Raw genomic sequence first — 22,705 nt, 5'->3', positions numbered from 1 at the left:
GCATTTTCTATGTATGTAAATAAGAACTTGTTGGTTAATATATTGTTGAAATAGTTTGTGTAGCTTGTGCCACAAATGGATATAATCCTGAATTTGTCTGTCTCCTTTCAGCTTTCTCAGTTTTTATTCTTCATATGTTGGGATTATTTTGTTTGTTATATCTGCATTTGGGGTTATTGTATTTTCCTGGTGGATTTATTTGTTTATCATTTTTTAATGTCCCTCTTTGTCTCCAGTAATTTTCTGTTTCTGAAATTACCTTATTGCGTATTAATATAGATGTCTCTGCTATTATTAATTGTTTGCATGATATTACTTTTTCCATTCTTTACTGTTCATCCTGTCCAATGTCACTGATTTGAAGTTTCTTATAGTGGGGTCATATTTTCTTATTCAATAATTTTTACTAATCCAGTTTTATATTCTGTGGAAAATATTACACACAGTAAGGTATTTTGAAAGAGCGCAAGAGACAACACTGATGTAACTTTTATCACAGTATATTGTTATAGTTGTTCCATTTTATTATCTTTGTTTCTCTCTTATTGCGCCTAATTTATAAGTCAAATTTAATCATAAGTATGTATATTTAGGAAAAAACATAGCATATTTAGTGCGCAATACTATCCAAGGTTTTAGGCATTCATTGGTGATCTTGGAACATATCTCACAACATACTACACACACTACCAATCTGTCTTTTTACTGGTGTACTTAGACCATTTACATTTATTTATTTATTTATTTTAAAGATTTATTTTTTTATTTATACAAGCACTGGGTTCAATCAGAAGCATGGGAGGATGAAAGAATTCATCAGATCCAGAGCAGGGAACAGAACAGGCAGACTGACAAAATACACTGCTGAGGGGAGTAGCGGGCAAGACAGGAGAGGTCTGTTGTGCCATGTGGGACCCTTGCTGGCGGCTGGGGATGGAACCGGCGCTGCAGAGGCTGCGGGCAGCTTTGCAGCCCAGCGCTCAATGGCTGCGCCACCAGGGGAGGCCCAATTTATTTATTTATTTATTAAAGATTTATTTTATTTCTACAAGAGCTGAGATACAGGCCAGATGCACAGGAGGGTGAGAGGATTCACCAGAGACAGAGCAGGGAACAGAACAGGCAGACTGACGAAATACACTGCTGAGGGGAGCAGCAGGCGAAACAGGAGAGGTCTACTAGCCATGTGGGTTGCTCCAAGGCGTTCGTTGCAGAGGCTGCGAACAGCTTCACAGGGCTGTGTTCAACTGCCTGTGCCACCAGGGAGGCCCAGACTATTTACATTTAAAGTAATTGTTATGAATAGATGACTGGATCAAGAAGATGTGGTACATATACACAATGGAATATTACTCAGCATTCAAAAAAGATAAACACATGCAGTTTGCAGCAACATGGGTGGAGCTAGAAGGGATCATGCTCAGCGAAATAAGTCAGAAAGAAAAAGAAAAATACCAGATGATCTCCTTCATAGCAGGAATTTAGAAAACCTAAATAAGAGACAAGGAAAAAGACTAATCAATACAAAGTAAAAATCAAAATCAAAAAGCAACTATAAACCAGAGACACACAAGGGGGGGAGGAGGTTCGGTAGGGGGAGGGGAGGGAAGAGAAAGGCCTAGGATCAAAATAAGGGGGGTGTAATTGTATGGGGAATATAACCAAAATGAAAATGTATTCATTGTGCAAAAATGAAAAATGATGTAAGAATTATATAAAATAAAATATTAAAAAAGTAATTTTTATGTTATCAGATAAATCTGTCATTTTACTATTATTTATTTGCTTCTAGTCTCATTTTTCTACTCTTTTTTTAATTTTCTCTTTATTGTAGATGTTTTAGAATTCTATTCTCATTTATTCATATTGTTTTATAATTCATGTCTTTGTATAATTTTCATACATGTTACTCTAGGTATTTTTATATGTGTACAGACACAACTTACAACCTCTACCACTATCAACATTTTACCTCTGAGTGTAGAAATCTATGTTCCATTTAGATCCCTCTATTTCTCCCACTTTAAAATATTATTGCCTTGGTTATCAAATAATGTTGAACTTTTTGTTTCAATAGTCAAATACTACTTATTAAACTCATGAAGAAAAGGAGAATCTACTATATGAATCCATATATCTGCTTTTGTACATTTTTTTCTTCCTGATACTCTAAGGCAGGCAGGTAGAGGCTTTTGACATTTTCTTCCTGTTTAAAGCAATTCCTATAGCCAAGATTTAAGGGAGTATCTACAAGTCACAGTTTTTTTCACTTTTCTTTTGTCTGAAAATATTTCTGTTTCTCTTTATTAATGAATAAAAGCCTCACCAGATCTAGAATTCACGGTTGACAGTTGTTTTCATTTAACACCTCAGAAATAATGTGACTCTTCCTTCTGGTCTCCATGGTTTCATATGAGAAATCTGTTGTCATTTGAATTTTTTTTCCACTATATACAATGCATTGTTTCTCTTTGGCAACATTCAAGATTTTTTTTTTTTATTTTGTATAGCTTTAGTTTGCAAACTTTAAAGTACCTTGCGTTATATTTCTTTAGATTTACTCGGGATGTGCTCAGTTTCTTGGATCTATAGATTTGTATATTTTATGAAATTTGTGAAATTTTTAACCATTTTCTTTTCAAATTCTCTTTCGGAACCCCCATTCCCTTTCCTTTCACCTTCTAAAACTCTGATAATACAAATGCTGAGTAGATCATTATTTTCTACAGATCACTAAAGTGCTCTTTATTTATTTTGTTCTGTTTTTTTCTCTGATGTTCAGATTGTATGAATTCTATGGTTCTGTCCTCAAGTTCACTGCTTCTGTTCCCTCTCATCTCCATTCTACTATTGAGCCAACCCAGAAAGTCTTTTAAATTTCTCTTACTATATTTTTCAGTTCTGTGAGTCCCATTTTGTTCTTCTTTATAGCTTCTGTTTTATTCTCCATTAATTTTATTTGTTTTAAGAGAAGTTATTATTGATCAGATGTTTTGATGGATTCTTTAAAATATGATTCATCTCAGTAACTGTCAGTTGACCGTCATTTCTCATTCAAATCACAGTTCCAGGTTCTTGGAATTTTAGGTGATTTAAATTATATTCTGCACATTTTTTCTGTTTTTTAGAAGACGATGAAGGTCTTTATTTTAGTAGTCATTCACCTTGTTTAAGTTTAGCATGTGAGTCTGGCCTTCTTTTGTGAGCTGCGATTTCAATGGCAGTTAAATTTTCAGACTTTGTGGTGTTACTTTGGCCTGCTTGGCTGATCTAGTGCCTCTGGTGTTCTCTAAGGAAGCAGAAGAGGTCTCTTCAGGCCAAGCTACCATATCACCAAATGTCTCTTGGCAAAGGAGGGATATGGTAGGATCTCCCTGGTGGTTACCTTCCTATACCCCTGCTGCCTTGATGTCTTTGGGTAGGAGAAGAATTTTGAGCTTTGGAAGGAAAAGAACCTTTTTGAACCAAGTTAGCCCATGTAGGCTCTCCTTCAAGCCTCTACCTGCCTTGTTATCTCATGATAGAAATGGAGTGTCTCAAACTTACAGGGAAAAAAAGCATCAATAATTTTCAATGTTAAACCAATCTTCCATTCCTGGAATAACCCCTGCTTTGTCATAATATCTTAACTTTTTTTTAAAGATTTATTTATTTATGCATACAAGAACTGGGGTATAGGCCAGAGGTGTGGGGATGAGAGGATTCACCAGAGACAGAGTGGGGAACAGAACAGGTGGATTGAATGAAACACACTGCTGAGGGGAGCAGTGGGAGAGTCAGGAGAGTTCTGTGGGTCACCTCCCTGGCCAGGGGTCAAACTTGTGCTGCAGTGGCTGCAGATTGCTTCATAGTGCTGCGCCTTAACCCCTTGCATCATCCCCCTTTTTTTTTTAAAGATTTATTTATTTATGCATACAAGAACTGGGGTACAGGCCAGAGGTGTGGGGGGTGGGGGTGAGAGGATTCATCAGAGACAGAATGGGGAGCAGAACAGGTGCATTGACTGAAATACACTGCTGAAAGGAGCAGTGGGCGAGACAGGAGAGGTCTGCTGCGCCACATGGGTAGTTCCCTGACCTTCCGGGGATGGAACTCTTGCTGCAGTGGCTGTGCATAGCTTCACAATGCTGCGTCTCAACCCTTTGTGCCACCAGAGAGGCCCCCAACTTTTTTTTTTTAATTATCATATTCAAGTTGCTATTTTTTGCTCAGGATTTTGCACTGATGCTTCTGACAGACATTGATCTGCCACATTTTTTTCTGTAATGTCTTTCTCCGGTTTGGGTGTTAGGTTATGACGGCCTCATAAAATGGGTGAGGAAGTGTTCTCCCTTCTCTTTCCTAATAAAGATTGGACAGAGGTCTTATATATTCTTTGAGTTTTTGATAGAATTCACTAGTGAAAGTATCTGAGCCTGAAGGGTGTTTTATTTGTAGGAAGGGTTTTGGTAATATATTCCAAATGTATTCAATTTCTCTAATAGATGTAGAGCTATTGAGATTTTTCTCTTTCATCTTATATCAATTCAGGGAAGTTGTATTTTTCAAAAGATTTATTGGTTTCATCCACTGTGTTGAATTTGTTGGCATAAAGTTGTCTATAATAGGCTATCCTCTAAATGCCAATAAAATCTTACCCAAAATACCTATTTAATTACTTATATTGATGACTAGAATTTTCTCTCTGCCTTGATCATTTTAACTAAGAATTTTTGCTTATCATTTCAAAGATAAGCAAACTCTTTGATTGGTTAATTTTCCATATGCTTATCTGCTTTTTATTTAATTTATCTGCTCTTATCTTTAGTATTTACTTCCTTCTATTTCTTTGGGTTTACTTTGTTCCTCTTATTCCAGCTTCTTGTAAATGTGCTACCTTTGGTCACTAATAGAAGCATTTAAAGTTTTATCATTCCTTCTAAGTGCTATTTTAGTTTTATCCCACAAATTCTGTCACAGTATATGTTCTCTTGTGAATAGTCCAAAATATTTTCTAATTACTAATTATTTCTAATTAATCCTGTAATTTCTTCTTTGACTCTGAATGAGTGAGAAGTATATTGTTTAATTTCTAAATATGAGCTTTTCCTAGATATTGTATTGTTATTAGTTTTTGGTTCTTCTACAATTAATTTTCAGTTCCAGTATGCAAAGAAAACATACTTTGCATGATTTAATTCCCTTTAAATTTATTAAGATTTGTTTTATGACCTACCTTATGGTTGTATTTTCATGACTGTATCATAAGTCCTTGAAAGCAATGTATGGTCTGCTTTTACTGGTTTACTATCTTACAGATATCAATCAGATCAAAGTGATTGATAGTATCATTCAAATTTTCCATGTTTTTGCTAATTTTTTTGGTCTAGTTTTTTTCATCAATTCTTATGACAGATTATTAAAATTTAACACTATGATTGTGGGATTATCTTTCTCTCTATAGTTCTGTCAATTTTTTCTTAATGTATTTTGAAGCTTAGTAGTAAGGAACAGCATGGTATAATTTGAAAACCTACATTCAAAGCCGAAAAAGGCTGAGGATGGAGTAAGGTTGGCATTATTAATTTTTATCTTTATTAAATCATGATTATGTGGCTAGTGACAGCAACATTATCATGTTGTTCCCAGCTCATGCTATAAGACCTTATTACAGTAAAAATGTGATGTCAGGAGAATCTGCAGGCACTTCAGGATAAAATATCAGTAGATAGAGCTTAAATGAGCTCTTTCATAGAAAATTATCTTAGGGCCTCCCTGGTAGCACAGGCAGTTGAGCACCGCACTGTGAAGCTGTGCACAGCCTCCGCGGGGCAGAGTCGTTGCCATCCCGGCCAGCCGGAGAAAAACCCACATGGTGCTGCAGACCTCTCCTGTCCCACCCACTGCTCCCCTCAGCACTGTATTTCGTCAGTCTGCCTGTTCTGTTCCCCAGTCTGTCTCTGGTGAATCCTCTCACCCTCCCGCACATCTGACCTGTACCCAGTTCTTGTATAAATAAATAAATCTTTAAAAAAAGAAAGAAAGAAAATAATCTTAGGGCCTCCCTGGGGGCCTAGGTGTTAAGTCTCAGTGCTGTCTCTCCCATGGCCTGAATTTGATCCTGGATCCTCGGCCAGGGATCTAACCTACATGGTGCAGCAGACCTCTCCTGCTGCTTGCTGCTCTCTTGCCTGCTGCTCCCCTTAGAAATGTATTTCAGTAAAAATACACCTGTTCTACTCCCCACTTTGTCTCTCATGAATTGTCTCACTCCCAACACTTCTGACCTACAACCCATTTCTTCCATGCAAAAATAAATAAAATCTTAAAAAAAAAGAAAATTATCTTAAAATATATAAACATGAGCAGGGGATATCACAATCACCATTATTATCAAATCATAGAATCCTTTTATACCCGATTTCATGCTAGCGAAGTTCACTAAAGTTCATTAGAGCTGTTTTTAAAAGTCTTTGGGTCATTATGTGAGTCAAGAGGAGCTCTTTATTATGAAATAAAGATTAAAATATTCTGAATACTGCAAGAGGTCTATCATATGGAAAACAATATGATAGAAAAAAATTAAAAGTAGCTAAACATAAGGATATGGAAAGTTGACCAGGATATACTGTTAAATGAAAAATGTTGGAGAACAATATAGAACACTGTTTTATAAAAGCATACAATTCTATAGGTCCATTTGTATATATGTGTATTTGTATAGGACTAGGTCTAGAATGAAACTATTAACTGTGTACAACTCTGGGGAGCAGCATTCCAGGACAGGACATTGGCTGGCAGAGGGTGGGGGAAGAGGAAGACTTTCACTTTTTACTTTGTATAGTTTTATATTATTTGCATTTTCTTTTACAACCAACATGCACTCTTAAACAAAATATTTTTTTTTACTTCGAGCAAAAATCAACAGATAAAAGTAGTGGAAAATATGAAAAAACAGCTATACTTTCTAATATTGGGACAGAGTAGAACCCTGAAGACAAACTCCTTAGTGAATTTATCTCTATAATACAAGGTTAGACAAGATTACTAGGGTATTTTTTCATATATGTATGAAAATAATCTACTCTGAGATTAATGATAACTATACATTGTAAACTGTTTGTTTAATTGGATTTTTAATCAAACTTTTAAAACATAAGCAAATACAAAACTGCCTCCAGAGCATTTCAGCACAATAGACTTATCCTCAGCTGCCCTTTATTAGATTAATTAAGTTTACTTGGCTCTTAGGGGATCACAAATTCTACAGAAACCCAAAGGAAGAAGACACAGAGGGCTCCCTAGCCTACACAAAAATATTGAATCAGGATTCAGTTTTATGAGGACCCAGTTTGATGAGCGGCACAGCAATTTGTTTGCAGACGTTAATATCCTTAAGCAAATCCATTCCATCCCAACAAGATATGCCAGCCTGCTCAATGTGGTCATTTAGAAGTCAAAGCAATCACGTAACAGAAAGTGTTATTACCATTGTATCCTAGACATTTTTAGTTGCCTACCTAACAGCCTTTTGCTTCCTTTCATTCCTGCCAGCAGAGCCATCCTTTTCCTCCAAGGAAGCAAAAAGTACAGAGTCAATCCCTGAGCCTCCTTGAAGTTGGGGTGTGGACCAAGTGTAACCAAGTCCTGCCCAAGGGGAATTTGATGGGGGAATTTCCTGGGATAAAGAGAGATATAAATGAAAGAAATCTCTTTCCCCTTCCCGCTATTGAACATTGTTCCTTTTTGCTACGTTAGCAATTATCTTGTCACTTTAAAGGATGTATGGTGGATAGCAGAGCAGGAAGATGGGAAGAATCTGGGCCCACCAATCAGTTTAGAACCCGGCATGTTTCTATACTTTTATTTCTTAGCCATTATATAAGAAAGGGTTTGTGGTCCACTCGGGGACTGAGCAAAGAGGAGTCAGGTGTTATGCACACCTTTGACATAACTAAAAGGATGGCTAGTAGTGCAACAGATGTAATACTTATGTGAACAAGGTAAACTTGGGAAGTGCCTGCTCTAGTCTGAGAAGGTACTGGCACAACTGGAAATGGAAGATGAAATCCCCCTTGGGAAACCTATAATCCCTTCTCCAGACAAAGCTGCATTTACCAGAAAGAATCGCACTCGCCTGGTTAATCAGTGGTGAGGTTGAACCAACTTACAGTGGTTGTTTGTAGTGGAAACCAGATTCATCCAGTCTATCCCCCGTGCAAGCCATTCTTTGTTCAGAATTTCTCACTGTTGGCATCAAGGATTATAGGTAATTTTGCCTTAAGTCTTTGCCACAAGCATTTTTGCCACATAAATAATTGGCAGCAAGGCAGTGTTGCAATGAAAGATAAAATAACTGGTTGACAGCTCAGTTTGACAGTTTTAAGTTTTGTTTCAACCAACACAGTACTCCCATTTTCATACTATCTAAACCTGAGCCGGCATAATGGTCTATACAGTGATGAGAAGTAGCAGTCTTAAAATAGAGGATAATAACAACTATGTATATTGACTGGATAGAAAATACAGTGATGAAATTTACTGGAAGTGTGAAATAAGAGAGTGTAAAACCAGATTGCAGAATATACTAGAAAATATCATATCAGTTTGCAAATCCTTCATCCCTCCCACTCATCAAAGCCAGGTTTACCAAGCTATGGGCAAATATAAAAGGCAGTTAGTAATTCACAGCAGTCTTTGAGGGCATTAATTAGCAATTATTTAGCTAATTAAGATACAACATTTTAAATGTATTCAAGTAGCTTGTTTCCAGCTTTGGCAATAAACTCTTTTAATTTTGTTATTAATTTTTCATGTTTCACTATGTCCATTTTAATTAATGTCTCCCTTTTATTTTTCATGATATTTTTTATGGCAAGATGGTTTATGACCAATTAGTTATGCAGCAAAAATGCTTGTGCCAAAGACCTTACAGATATCTACAGACATGGACATCATCATGCATAGTTCCCCCAAGAACCCTTCTTCAGATTTCCTCTAGAGTCCTGGAGACTTCTGTACCTATTACTACAGCTAAGGGCCCAACTCCTGGGCAGCAATTATATATTTACCACCTGGTCGACTTGAATTTCAGGTTGCTGTTTTACTTAGCATTGGTTTGTGTCACCCTTTGGTGACATTTTACGAGGACAGAGCTTCAGCTTTCTTAAAAAGGAGTCAGGAAGGTGGGAAGATATACCAAAAAAAAATCTTTTTTCCCAAATATTCCTCTCACTAAAGGGTGCTTACAGGGCTTCCTCTGGTGGTACAGCAGTTGAGCTCTGGGCTGCGAAGCTGCCCGCAGCCTCTGCAGCACAGTTTCGATCCACAGCCACCTGTGAGGGTCCACGTGGCACAACAGACCTCCCCTGCCTCGCCCGCTGCTCCCCTCAGCAGTGTATTTCATCAGTCTACCTGTTCTGTTCCCCGCTCTCGCTCTGATGAATCCTCTCACCCTCCCACACTTCTGACTATGCCCAGTGTTTGTATAAATAAATAAATAAATCTTCAAAAATAAATAAATAAATAAAGGGTGCTTGCAGTCAACATAAGACTGGACTGCTCACACTAGAACTCTTTAGTAACCCCCACTCATAGTCACTTTTCCTGTAGTACCAATGAAACTAAAGCAGAAATAGTTTCTCTAGAACTTTCCTTAAGGTAGTGACTGTCAACTCTGAGAGCAAGCAGAATCACCCAGAGACAAGGTCAAGACAAAACAAAACAAAAAACAATGGTCCACAGGCCACCAGAATGACATCAGAAACCATCAGAATCTCTGGACATGGTATCAAAGCCACGATGTATCAAGCTGCCCAGGAGATGCCAGTGTGATTAAGAACCACTTCCCTCATCAGGAGGGACAGACCCTTTGAAAATGTAAAGAAAACTAAGAACTTCTCTCCTTTTTCAAGATTTATTTTTATTTATTTACGCATAGAAGAACTGAGGTGTAGGCCAGAGGTGTGGATGGTGAGAGGATTCACCAGAGACAGAGTGGGGAGCAGAACAGGCAGATCTACTGAAATACACTTCTGAGGGGAGTAGTGGGTGAGACTAGAGAGGACTGCTGTGCCATGTGGGTTTGCTCCCTGGCATGGATCTAACTCATGCTGCCAGGCCAGCACAGTGGCTAGAGATAGCTTGATAGCACTGAGACTTTAACCCCTGTGCCACCAGGGAGGCCCAAAACTAAGGATATATAAACATAGCTTTGCAGATGGTTTCTAAATTTCAGGTGGTTTTATACTTCCAGAAAGGTTACCAGGTAGGGAATTCTTTCTCTGGACATCTCAAACCATCAAAGTGGTCAATAAACAATATAAAAATGTCCTGTGTGACCTGGCTAACCCATTGTGGATAAAGCCTCCACTTTGTAGCTTTCATCCTTTTACAAAAATCCACAGGTTTTATGAAATTGCTCTATTTATTTGTAGGTTGCTGAAATAAAACTTTGAGTGGGGAGAAAAAACACCAAAGAGGAAAACATCTTCCGTCTTTGTAAGCTTGCCTTTTGGAAATGTTCTTTATTTCAACTAATTAGCCAAATAGCGTGAAAAGACATTTATTTTGAAAAACTTATTTATTTTGCTCTACCACATTTATTTGTTCAGTGTCATTCATATGTACATAGAGCGCTGGTTAATGAAGTCTGAAACAGCCTAGTCAGCAGGCATTTCAGTTTTAGGCTGAAAATGGCAATGAGTATTCTATTAACAACCCCTAACAGAAATTAATCTTCTTCAATTTTTTTCTCTGCTTGAATACTTTTTATAGGTCTTTCTGCTCCTCCCACTTACAAACTCATTATTTTCATGTTAATTTACTTTTTAATTACTTATTTCTGTCATACTATACAATTGTATTCAGTGGTTTTGACTTAGTAAACACTGGACTATTTCAGAAAATAATGTCAGAATGGTATATTGTGGGGCTAAAGTTAAAAATAAGATTTACTTTGCATACACCATTAAAGGTGACAAATCTCTCAGCTTCAGTTAAGAACATAACAGCATCAAATGTCATGGAAATTCCTTCTTTATGCCACTTATTTCATTATGAAATTTAAAGTAGAATATAAGGTCTTTTTTTAAATGTCATAGAGTTGATGAACAATGCTTCTAGAAAGATGAGAAAGAGCTATGAAGCTACGGTCAGCACTCTGTTGCCATGTACTAGAACCCAGTGTCTTGTCAAGTATTAGGCCAGTGTCCATTTTGGACCAGTGTCCATTTTAATTGATCAGGCAATCCTGTTTGGATAGGACTTCTCCAGTGTTAGCACTAAAAATCTATTATCCTGGTAACATTTTAGCTTAGGGGGATTGGGACAACTGTTCACCCTAACAGGCACTTGAACTTTTTACCAAAACACAACATTTTGAATTTATAAGCAATTCAAGTCCACGTTTGGTAAACAATTGACCCTCTTGAGGTTTGTAAGCAACCCAGAGATCTTTTTTAATATTCCATTTAAAACATATTTAAGACCAGAATGGAAATTATATGAGTATCATGTCAGAGAATGCTGGTAGCAGAAAGACTAATTTGCATTGGCATTTATAATGGAGAAAATTTACATAGTACTTATCAAATTAAAAATAAAATAATTTTTAAAGAGACAGATTTGGAAATATGCCTAAAAGATGTTAATCTTAGAAGAGTATAGAACAAAATTTCTTCTGTGGCTGAGATTTATTATTGTTTTTAATCTGTGCTTTACTGATTGAAATAGTAATAAATTTACATAATACAAAAGTTCAAAAGGAACAGAATGTAAGTACAAGGATGCATCTTCTTCCCACCTACCCCCAGCCATTCAAGTGCCCAATTGTTACTAATTTCTAGTATATAATCCAGAGAGAGTCTGTGCAAATATAATCAAAGAAGTGGAATTTTTAGGAAGTAAAATAGTAATTATTGAAGATGAGCTCAGGGGACAAGCAGTCTGCTCCAAGGAACCTAACTTGGTGCAGGACTCAGGAAAAAAACTTCCCTATAAACTGACTTTGGAACTGAAGAGTAAGAATAATCCAAGCCAAAACTGGTAAGGTAGAGTAAAAGAATGGAATGGATAAAGGTACTAAGGATGAGGCAGCTCAGAGCATTCAGGGAAACTACAAGCAGTTTACAAGGTCAGAGCTAAGGGAGGGAGGGGTGTCACAAAACAGAGGGGGCAGTAAGAAATTAACCTGGAGAGACAGGCAGAGCCAGCACAAGGTTTTCAATATGAAAATACAATTTTTTTGTTTTAAATGAATGTGAGCCAAGGAAAATCAAATTTGAGCTCCTCTAGAGAGGGTGTGGGGCACAATCAAAGATCTTGGTAAGAAGTTCTCTTAATGCCAAGTCCAGTTTACACCAAACTCTGGATAATGATTTAGGTGATGTGGGGTGGGGTTGTAGATCTCTACATTCAACAGCAAACTGAATGCCCTTTAGATTCTGTCTAGGTTCTATCAAATGAACCATAAGCAAGACTTTGACAAATGTTGACATCGGGAAAAATTATTTCAGCAATGGCTTCTGTTTCCACCTAGTTTGCCTCTGTGTCTTTAGACTGTTGGAAAGTGCTGCTTAAACAGTTCTCATCAGTCCTGCCTCCTACAGTCTGAGCTCAACAGATGTCATAGTTGTGATCTTTTAGAAGGCGTTCTCTGTGACTGAAACTCTATTGGAGAAGCTTAAGGAACTCTGTCCTCACTTGTGCATTCCCTCTGCATGTCAATAGACTTCTGGCAACTGTAAACATGTTTCCAGTTACTGAGCCAATAAATAGGGACTCCCATTCTACAGAGAATGACTTGCACCAGTGCATAGTAATTTCTAAGAAAGAAAAGAAAGAATTTCCAAATAGTGGAAGGCAGGAATTCCCTGTACAGGATCTTGAGAATTTAAAAAAAAATTTTTAAAATAAGAACATTCAGGGCAGCTGAATTGACTTACTGATCAGAATAGGGGAAGAGCTATAAAAGAGTGTATCTTTTTTTTTTTTTAAAGCACCCTAGGCGTTTTAATGATCAAAGAGATTTGAGGAAATCCATCTGCTAATCCCGAATGGGACAGAGTCCTCAAACAATGTTTTGTAATCACAGACTCATTTCAAATGGGCCTTCTTGCGTTAAAGGTGTTGAAAGGTTTCTAATCACTTGGGTTAGGAGACTAACTCCCTAGCAATTTGTTAGTCTCCACAGCAGAGGAAATGGTGAGTGGAGAAGAAAGTTCTTATAGAAATTCATTGGCAATGGGTCATTTAACTGTATTGGTGTACCTTCATACATTAGATATGTTCTAGAAAAGAGAGTAGATAAATCAAATTTTTATAAATGGAATTTTTTTTAATATATTAGGAGACCTAGAGATGTAAAGGGATCTTGTCGGGCATTTGACAAATCAGTACTTTATTTTAAATTTAATACATAGACATAGTTTTTTTTTTTAATCCATGCATAGTAGAGAGGAAAATAATATGGAAGGTAAAATTCAATTCTCTCACTTGCTCTTCTTCTCAAATAATCATTTTTAACCCTTTCTTGTCATTTTGCTACATGTTCTAGCTTGATTCTGTAAAATGTTTGCCTTTTTCCTCCTACTTATCAAACATGATGGATTCCATTCCATGCTAAGAGATAGTGTTAGGGGGAAAGGATGTTCAAAGTGGGGAATTGTTAGGGGAAAAGGATGTTCTGAGCTAATCCCATACAGGTTTTGTGGACTCCACCCCCACTCCAGACCAAAGCCATCAGGACATTGGGAAAGACAAATCCTGTCACCACCAAAGGGAAGGTGGCTGGGACCTGAGGGTGGAGTTAAGCAGCCAGGGTTGGTATAAAAAACCAAACGCGTGGGCCTTGGGGGGGGCTCGCTCTCTCGCTCGCCTCCTGGCTTCACGGCTCCTGGCTCGCGGCCAGCTCTCAGAGTACCATTTGGGATTCCAGATCGGCAGATCGGGTAGGACGCATTTAAAACTTTGTCTCCCACTTTTCTCCCTGAGTTGTACATTTCCTCATTTGCCCTTCCCTTGTAAATAAACCTTTTATTAACTTTTCGTGTGTGCCTGCAGTAGAGCATTGATAAGTCCTTTTAAGCATGCGGGTGAGGACCCACAGTCAGGCACCCCATTTTGTATCAGGGCTGCCCTATAACAATAGAAAGCCCTCCCCCCAAACCTTGCAATAACCGAATGGATGTCCATTATATTTATAATGCACATAACTATTCCTCTATTAAAATTTTAGGTGATTTCCTCTCTCTCTCTCTCTCTCTCTCTCTCTCTCTCTCTCTCTCACACACACACACACACACACACACACACACATACACATTGCTCCAATGAACATCTTTATATATATAAAAGTTTATCTATAGGGTGACATGCAAGTGAAATTGAAGAGTAAAGGAATATGTGCATTTTAAATGCGGTAAATACTCTCAAAATGTATTCTCAAAAAGAACATACTAGCTGGCACTCCTAACAGCAATATAATAAAAGTCCCTAGATTCCCCTTGCCTCAACTCCTTTCCATGGTATTGTTAAAGAGCAGGGAGAGGGGCACCCCAGAATCCCAAACCTGCCTCTTCTAAATAGGTTCTGCTTTCTGCCGCATTAAGAGAAAACATATAAAACCTTTAATGGGAAGGAACTTTAATACAATGAATGTGTGACAAAGAAAAGGGGAAGAATAAAGTTTCCAATTTAAGCACCCAAAGTTACCCATCCCCTTGTGGGTTAATGCCCAGCCAAACTGGGTTGGCCCAAAGCAGGGCCACTGAGATCTGAAAGCCTGCCCCGAGTCTAAGGCACCTTCCAGCAGAAACCCTTAGAAAAGGGTCAAAAAACAGCCAGACAAGTCCGGGAGGAAAAGAGCAAAATCAAAATCAAGATAAAAACTACCATTGTTAACATCCCCATGGGTCTCTCACCCACGTCAGTTTCAACCAGTCCAAAGTCAAGACGTAAGCACAGCTTCTTCACATGTCTCTCTGCTCCATGTGCCCCCACCAGGACTCCTTCTGGCTCTCCATCCTTCTTCCTCCCTTCTTCCAGTCTCCTCGCCAGCTTGTTCTCCTCCCTCTTCAGTTCCACCCTTCCTTGAGTGGGGCAGGGAACCTGGCACCTCCCCTTTCCCTAGGGACCACCCTGTTAGACTGTCACACTGCTTCAGCTAGGTCAAACTCATTGGTGAAAAGGCATCTATTTCTCACTTTAATTAGTATTTACATTTTTATGAGAGAGATTGAGTATATCTTCCTATGTTTACTGGCCATCTAGATTTTCCCCCAGTCTATTGAGAATTCTCTTGCAAAGCAGAGAATCATTTTTCAGAGTGATACTTCAATTGCCATGATTTATCCCTTTCTAAGTTTGGGTCATCACAAATCAGCCAGAACAAGTCATTTCTAAGGGATAACTGTACCCAGGTCACCCTTATTTTGAAAGAGCCATCACTTGTGTCTCATTGCATCCCATTTCTCTCCTTTGTTTTGCTGTCAGGAGATGGATTATTGCTTCCTCCCCATCCATACCTTTCTCAGTCCCCAAAGGCTGGCATCTGTCCCCAGCACTGTAATGAACATGCTCTCTGGAAGGTCACTGAGGGCTTTCTTATTGGTAAACATAAAATCTCTGCTCTTAAGCATTCTCCTTAATTTCGGGGGCAGGGAGCACTTAAGTATTCCTCCACTTCCTTACCTTTCTGGGCCCCAGAATCCTCAGGAGAGATCTTGTTTAAGCAAAAATGTATGAATGTGCTTTGTATGTTCTCAGGGCTCTTGTAGTTTCCAGAATATGCTTAAAACTAAAGAGGAAATGCTTCATTCTTCTCAATCTACTGATGCATTGCTTTCCTTAGTTCTCCCTGTCTTGCTTTCCAGAGAGATGTCTATTAAGTATCTGCTACATATCAAGCAGCATGAGAGGTGGTCACCACTTTGGGGAAAACTTCACTGAGTGTTAACAGTATTCCAGCAAGTTGCTTAGAAGTCCACAGGGATAAGGATGTCTTATCTTCATAGCAATTTTCAAAGGTAAGTATTGTTTTTTTAATCTTAATTATAAAGAGAGGAATCTCAGGCCCAGAGAAGTTAGTAATTTACTCAGTTACTCAGCTAATAAGTAGGAAAGCTGGGATTTGAACCCAGTTCTCTGGAACTGTTCCATATAACACTTATTACACTGTACCCACTTGCCTTATATGGCTGTTGGAAGAGTTAGGTGAGATCATGTGGATGTTAATAAGATAATGCAGTTGAGGATAAGATAGGTGGGTATTTAATGAAGGTGTTCTCTTACTAACTGCTGGTCCAAGAATATCTACATGGTTAACTCAGAGAAGAATGGGTTCCAGACAGGATTGACAAGAGCCAGTACACGGGGTGCTTTGATATTCCAGGTAAGCTCAACAGCCACAATGCATGGTGATCCACCAATTACCTATTTCTCCTCCTGCCCCTCTTCCTCCTCTGCCACAGGGGTCCATAATAACTCCTGTCTTACTCACACATTTATTGGCCTCTTGTCAAATGGAAAAGAGGTTAGGTGTCATGCCACAGTCCTGAGACTGGAGAACGACTTTTGAATCACGTTCCTGCAAACAGAGAAAGCAGTCAACTTTCTTTCAGAGAACTTAAGCACTTCAGTGTGTGGATAGTACTCTCTTGAAACAGGCAATCAGAATTAGGAATTCTGGGTCATCTTGCAGACTTACCTGAAAAATCAAAGACTGAGTTCACTGGCCAGCCATCATTCCAGAAAATGAAAAGATGACCTTTACATAGCAAAATGTTTCCATCAGAGAACCCATGTGGTACCATGGTACAACATTCCTAGTAATATGAGAACATTGGTGGTTGCCATTTTCCATCCAACATAAGAGAACATCAATTGTAGGATGTGCTTCTTCTTAATGTGCCCCCCCAAAAAAGTTCTGTCAATTAAACTGTGCTGTGCCACCAATTATAAGACACATCATCATTTCTGAAGAGGTTAAAAATGTGAAAATGTAAATGTGAAGAACTGTCCATCTAAGAATTGATAAAATTCTAGAAACTAGAAATTATTAAAACCAGTGTTTTCCACTGGCTGCAGTCTATTATCTTATCCAATTTTGAGAATCCTATGAGACAAGGCGTATTCTTGCTTTCACAGGTGATGGTACGCTGTTGGCCTTGGAAATATCCCTACTACACACAAAGAGCGTAGAAGCATGCTCTCTAGAACCCAAGGCTGTCCATGCCCAAATGCTGTTTCTGTTGCCACTCTCCCTCAGTTTGGAAAAAGTCACCTTGTCCTCACAATGTGCAGCAGGCAATGTGGAGTCTCTGAGACCAACTTGGAGAAAGAATGGCCGCAAGAATGGTGCCCAGAGCTGCCGCCTGCCAAATGATTCTGGGCCATACTGTAAAAGATACATGTGGTTCCCTGAATAGTTTCACCAAGGTCATGATAACATCAAAGGACACAAAAAGAGTTTAACAAGTTCTGGAATGTAGTTTACCAACAAGCCATTATTAATCTCAAGCTGTGAACTAACATAGTGAGGGTGACAGCCAGTGCAGTGGGCAGAAGGGATTCAATGATCCCATCCTAATATCACTTAATGTGGCCTCGTTCTGGAATGTGGAAGCATTCACAGACAAACCTGGCTAGTCCAATCAGAAACCCAACACTCCTTTTAAACATATTCTCTGAGAAATCTCCAAAGAATACTCAATAATACTTTTTATAATTGTATATACATCTATTAATATTTCAAAGATTTATTTATGCATGGAAGAACTGGGGTGTAGGCCAGAGGTGCAGGGGGTGAGAGGATTCACCAGAGACAGAGTAGGGAGCAGAACAGGAAGATCTACTGAAATACACTGCTGAGGGGAGCAGTGGGCAAGACAGGAAAGGTCTGCTGTGCCAAGTGAGTTCGCTCCCTGGTTGGGGATCCAGGTCATGCTGCAGTGGCTGGTAATATTTTGATAGCACTGAGACTTTAACCCCTCACATGAAGCCATCTTAGCCTCATTTTTACAATTGAGAAAATGGACAAGAAAAAGGTCACCCAAGTAGGAGTCACAGTCAAATAAAAGTCAACTCCCTGGCTGCACAATCCATTTCAGGCCATTTTGTCTTGGAAGAAAATAACTGGATGTTTTTACAAGGGAAATCAGTTGTTGGCCTCATTCCTGACTTGACCTGGTCTTAAGGTTCCCCTGGGGAATCTCATTTAAAATTCTGATGATACCACCCTCTCCTTCTAGATATAGTAAATGGATTATCTAGGAATATATCTAAAATTTGGATTTCTTTTGTAAAAGTGCCCTAAATGATTCTTCTGAAGGGGTCAGTTTGGTGAAATCTGGCATAAGAACAGTTATTGTTTCAGTAATTGGAGATTCTTTACAATAGGTGTCACTTGGGTTGGCAAATTGCTGGAATGCATATTAGCCTTTGAAACAAATGGGCAATTAGAAAGTTCTTGATTCTTACCTATTATTTTCTCTAAAAAAAAAAAATTCCAGCTGTTCACGTGGATGTTGGTGAGAATTAGCTGCAACTTTAATGGCTAGAACATAAGAAGGAAGTCCAAGACTGCAGATCAGGGACAATATTTCAGTGGCTATTGTCAATCTTTGTGAAAATAGCAGTTGCTTAATTTTATATTATTCCCATTTTATAGATGAGGATTCTAAAGCCCAAATAGATTAGTAAGCTGGTGAAGAAGCAAGTATGAATGAGGCAAATTGGAGTTGAAGAGAGAGAGGAAGGAGTCTAAGAGAAATTGGCATTTAAGTAAATCTAATCTCAATTTGGAAATGTTATCGCAGACCTTTTAAAAATCATTAGGCTTTGAGTTAAAAGGAGTTAAATCGCTGCTCTTGAGAAAATTAGCTTCCGACTCCTGTCTTTTACACATGAGTAACAAGAGTTATCAATGCCCCCAAATATTCAAACATTCTAACTATTCTGCAGGTGTCATCTTATGCTACCTTCCAATGTTGATGAATAAGGATGGAAAAATATTCATTGCAGTCCAGGTACATCCATTTTTGACTCTAAATGCAAGCTTACAAGAAAAAACTTTTCTTACACAGATCCAAACAAGATGATTCCATCCTTGTGTTGTTAAAGTTATTCCTGAGTTCCAAAAATCAGTGTGCAGAATAACCTCTTATGCAATTTGTTTAAAACGCAGATTTCTGGACTCAGTCCCTGAGATTTTAATTCAGTGGGGTAGATCTAGGGTGAGGCCCAGAACATATATTTTAATAAACTATCCTGTTGACTCTCATAATGGGGCTCACTTCTAAGATTCCATATTAGCAAAACTAATTTGCAACTGCTTTTCACTTTCACTGTCCTCTTTCACTCCACGGGAGCCTGTTTTTATATTCAATTTATAGTTGCAGAGGTGGCTGAAAGAACTCAGAGCTTTAAGAAAAACAGGTGAATTACCAGCAGAGTGATTTATGAAGTGAAATAACTCACTCATTTAGGCAAATCGGCTCCCCCTTGTGGAACGTGTTCTACAGCAGGTACAAGCCTCATAAATGAGCAGGTCTTGATGCTGAAGTGATCCACACAACTCATCCAAGAATATTCTTGAGGTAGACAGAGCTGGAATTCTGTGGAAGCCATTTGGTTTCCTGCATCCTGTTTCACTTGATTTCTGCATCTGATCTGAATTCCTGAAACAGAATTCCTGTTTCACTGATAGTATGAATAGAAATTAATTGAATTAGCTGTTCTCCAACTTTCATTTGCACAAATCCACTTAGAATTTAATTCTACAATGGCTGCTTTCCTCAAAGCCCTCTTCTTTAGAGGTAAAATCTCTAGATAAACAAACTACCAACAAAAAGGTTTTTCTCTTGACTATTCCCAAAGATACATAAGCTAAATGAATTTTTGTGTAATAGTTTCCATCATCATTTCTAAAGCCAATATTTTTTTCAAAATCTCTTAATTCTCTGATAATCTCTTGTAATGTGTGTTTGCTGTTTTATTTAAGATTATTCAATTCTGAAATGGAAAATAAGAAAAGTAAACAAGGAAAAGAGATGAAACTAAAGAGACAAAGCAAATAGCTTATGAGGCACACTAGACATCAGTATACTAAGTAGAGGAATACATGTGCCAAACATAGATAGGAAGGGATGGAGAAACTGAGAATTACCTAGTATTCCTGCTACACAAGTTAAGAACAGGATTTTTAAAAGGGATGTTGCATAGGAAATTACATTAATGCAATGATTGCCTCCAAATACATAAATCATGCAAAACTTAATCTATGAGGTCTTAAATTGGCTCCAATTCATGACAGTCATCCTGATTCCAGAAAACACCAATAGCCACTCATCAGTCTTTTTGGCAAGCGGTAGATGTTGGCCTGTATATTTGCAGGCGTGTCTGCAATACAATGTGTGTTATGGTCCCTGGTACCTTTTGTCTTTGGGGTGCCTTGCTCAAATGTCACCTTTGGGTCTTGTAAACACAATGTTGCTGGGAAAACTTATATGGGGAAGGGAGAGGAGGGGAGAGAAATAAAGGGGAGGAGAGTGGAAGAGAGGGAAGTGAAGGGGAGAGGAATTTTCCATACAATAGCTCTTATTTTTATACTGTCTACGTTTAACTTTTTTTATACTGACATATTTCAAAATATGTCAGTATAGACATTGAGATGTGAAAACATATGTGTTATATATGTGCACCATTCTGCGTGTAGTCAGATAGTGAATTAACATTCAAAATGCCCTAATCAAGAATCCATACTCAGTCAGCATCTGAAGGATCTTCATTAGAAATCAGCACACGAAAAAGTCCCTTCCCCAGGAACTTCAAATATCCCTCTCTGAATCTGTACCAGAAGTTTTATTAATTAGCATAGAGATGTTAAAAATATGTGAAATGATGTGAAGTTGGCAGGAAATTTTGTACAGGCATCTTCATTCTGGCATGGATGAGGTATAATTATCTGGTAAGCCTAACACTGCCAGAGTGACACCTAAAGTTTATTATTCAGCTCAGTTCCATATCGCCTGGACTTACTGACAAGCAGTGTTCGTTCATTTGGTTGAGTTGGAATCCGATGGTAGATGCCACCATTGCAAGAACGTCACATTCATCTCAGATTAAAACTTTCATGCAAAATGCTATCAAAGGGTCTAAAATGATGAAGAACAGAAAGTTTACTGAATTCATAAGACTACATGTGTGATTATTTTGTGTCTGCTAGTTTGCAAAGCAGAATTAGATATGAGGTTTGCCACTTTTGTTTCATTTTGTTTTTTTATTCAGTAATGTTAGCAATAATAACTTGGAATTTCTCCTACCCTATTGGACATAATCAATATCCATCAAAGAAAATCATGGAAATCATGATTAACTAACTTAGGATCATTTGAGGCATGTATTAGTTATCTATTGCTGTGTAACAAATTACCCCATGCTTAGTGGCTTTAGAAAATAAGTATTTATTATCCGTAAGTTTCCACAGATCAGGAATTTAAGAGTGATTGAGCTGGGTGGCTCTGGTTCCAGAGCTCTTAGAAGTTACTGTCAAGATGTCATTCAGAGTTGCAGTCACTTGAAGGTTTGACTGAGGTTAGTGGGTCCACTTCAAAGGGGGTTCATGCGCAAGCCTGGCAGGAAGGTGCTGGCTGTGGTATGAAGTCTCCATTCACAGTATGAGTCTTTGCATGAAACTGCTTGAGTGTCCTCAAGATATTGAGGATGGGGCCTCCCCAGTGGCACAGCGGTTGAGTGCTGGGTTGCAAAGCTGCCCGAAGCCTCTGCAGTGCCGGTTCAATCCCCGGCTACCAGGCAAGGGTCCTACATAGCCACGCCGACCTCTCCTCACTCGCCCGCTGCTCCCCTCAGCAGTGTATTTTGTCAGTCTGCCTGTTCTGTTCCCCACTCTGTCTCTAGTGGATCCTCTCACCTCCCACATCTCTGGCCTGTGCCCCAGCTCTTGTATGCATAAATAAATAAATCTTTAAAAAATAAAAATCAAAAAAATAAGAAATAAGAAATCATTATCAGTGATATTCTATAAATGAAGCAGAATGGGTGTGGATATTTGGTTTCAGAAGGCTATGATTTCTGCAGACAGATTCAGAGAGCAAACGTCATAGGAACTGGTTAAAACCTGAGTCTTTAGTTTCAGATTCTTGGTTAAATTTCAGTCTTTGACCTTAGACAAGCTCAAACCTCTCCCTGAAGTTTTTGTTTTTTTGTTTGTTTTCAAAATGAAGATAATAATATACACATCTCAAGGTATTGGAGGGATAATACAGTCTTACAAATAAAGTCCTATGAACATTGTCTGCACAGGAAATGTCAACTATTATCAATGTCTCACTTGCCTTCCATATGGCTGCCTCCTGGCTGCCTCCTGGGAGAGGAGTCAACCTACCTCATAAAGACCTTCCTTACCCTTAAAGTCCACAGGGCTCCTTGTAGGCCTCAATTTGGGCCAATAGCTGCTTTCTTCAAACACAGTTTAACATCACCAGGTGGATATTTGTTAAATTCCTGAAAAATTGCCTTAATGGTCTTTGTACAGGTTCAAACCCTGGAATTCTATCTCTGACCTCTTATCTTAGAAAGGGTAAATCACTTAAACTCTCAGCTTGTTTGCCTCTAGAAAAGAATAAAAAGTTGCTTACCCAACTGTGATATTAATTAGTAGAAGTAAAGTGTTTTAGAAATGCAGAATATGGTTAATTTTTAAAGGGTA

Source organism: Talpa europaea (assembly GCF_964194135.1).
Source record: "Talpa europaea genome assembly, chromosome: 11".
Classification (NCBI taxonomy): domain Eukaryota; kingdom Metazoa; phylum Chordata; class Mammalia; order Eulipotyphla; family Talpidae; genus Talpa; species Talpa europaea.
This window is presented reverse-complemented; position numbering follows the sequence as displayed.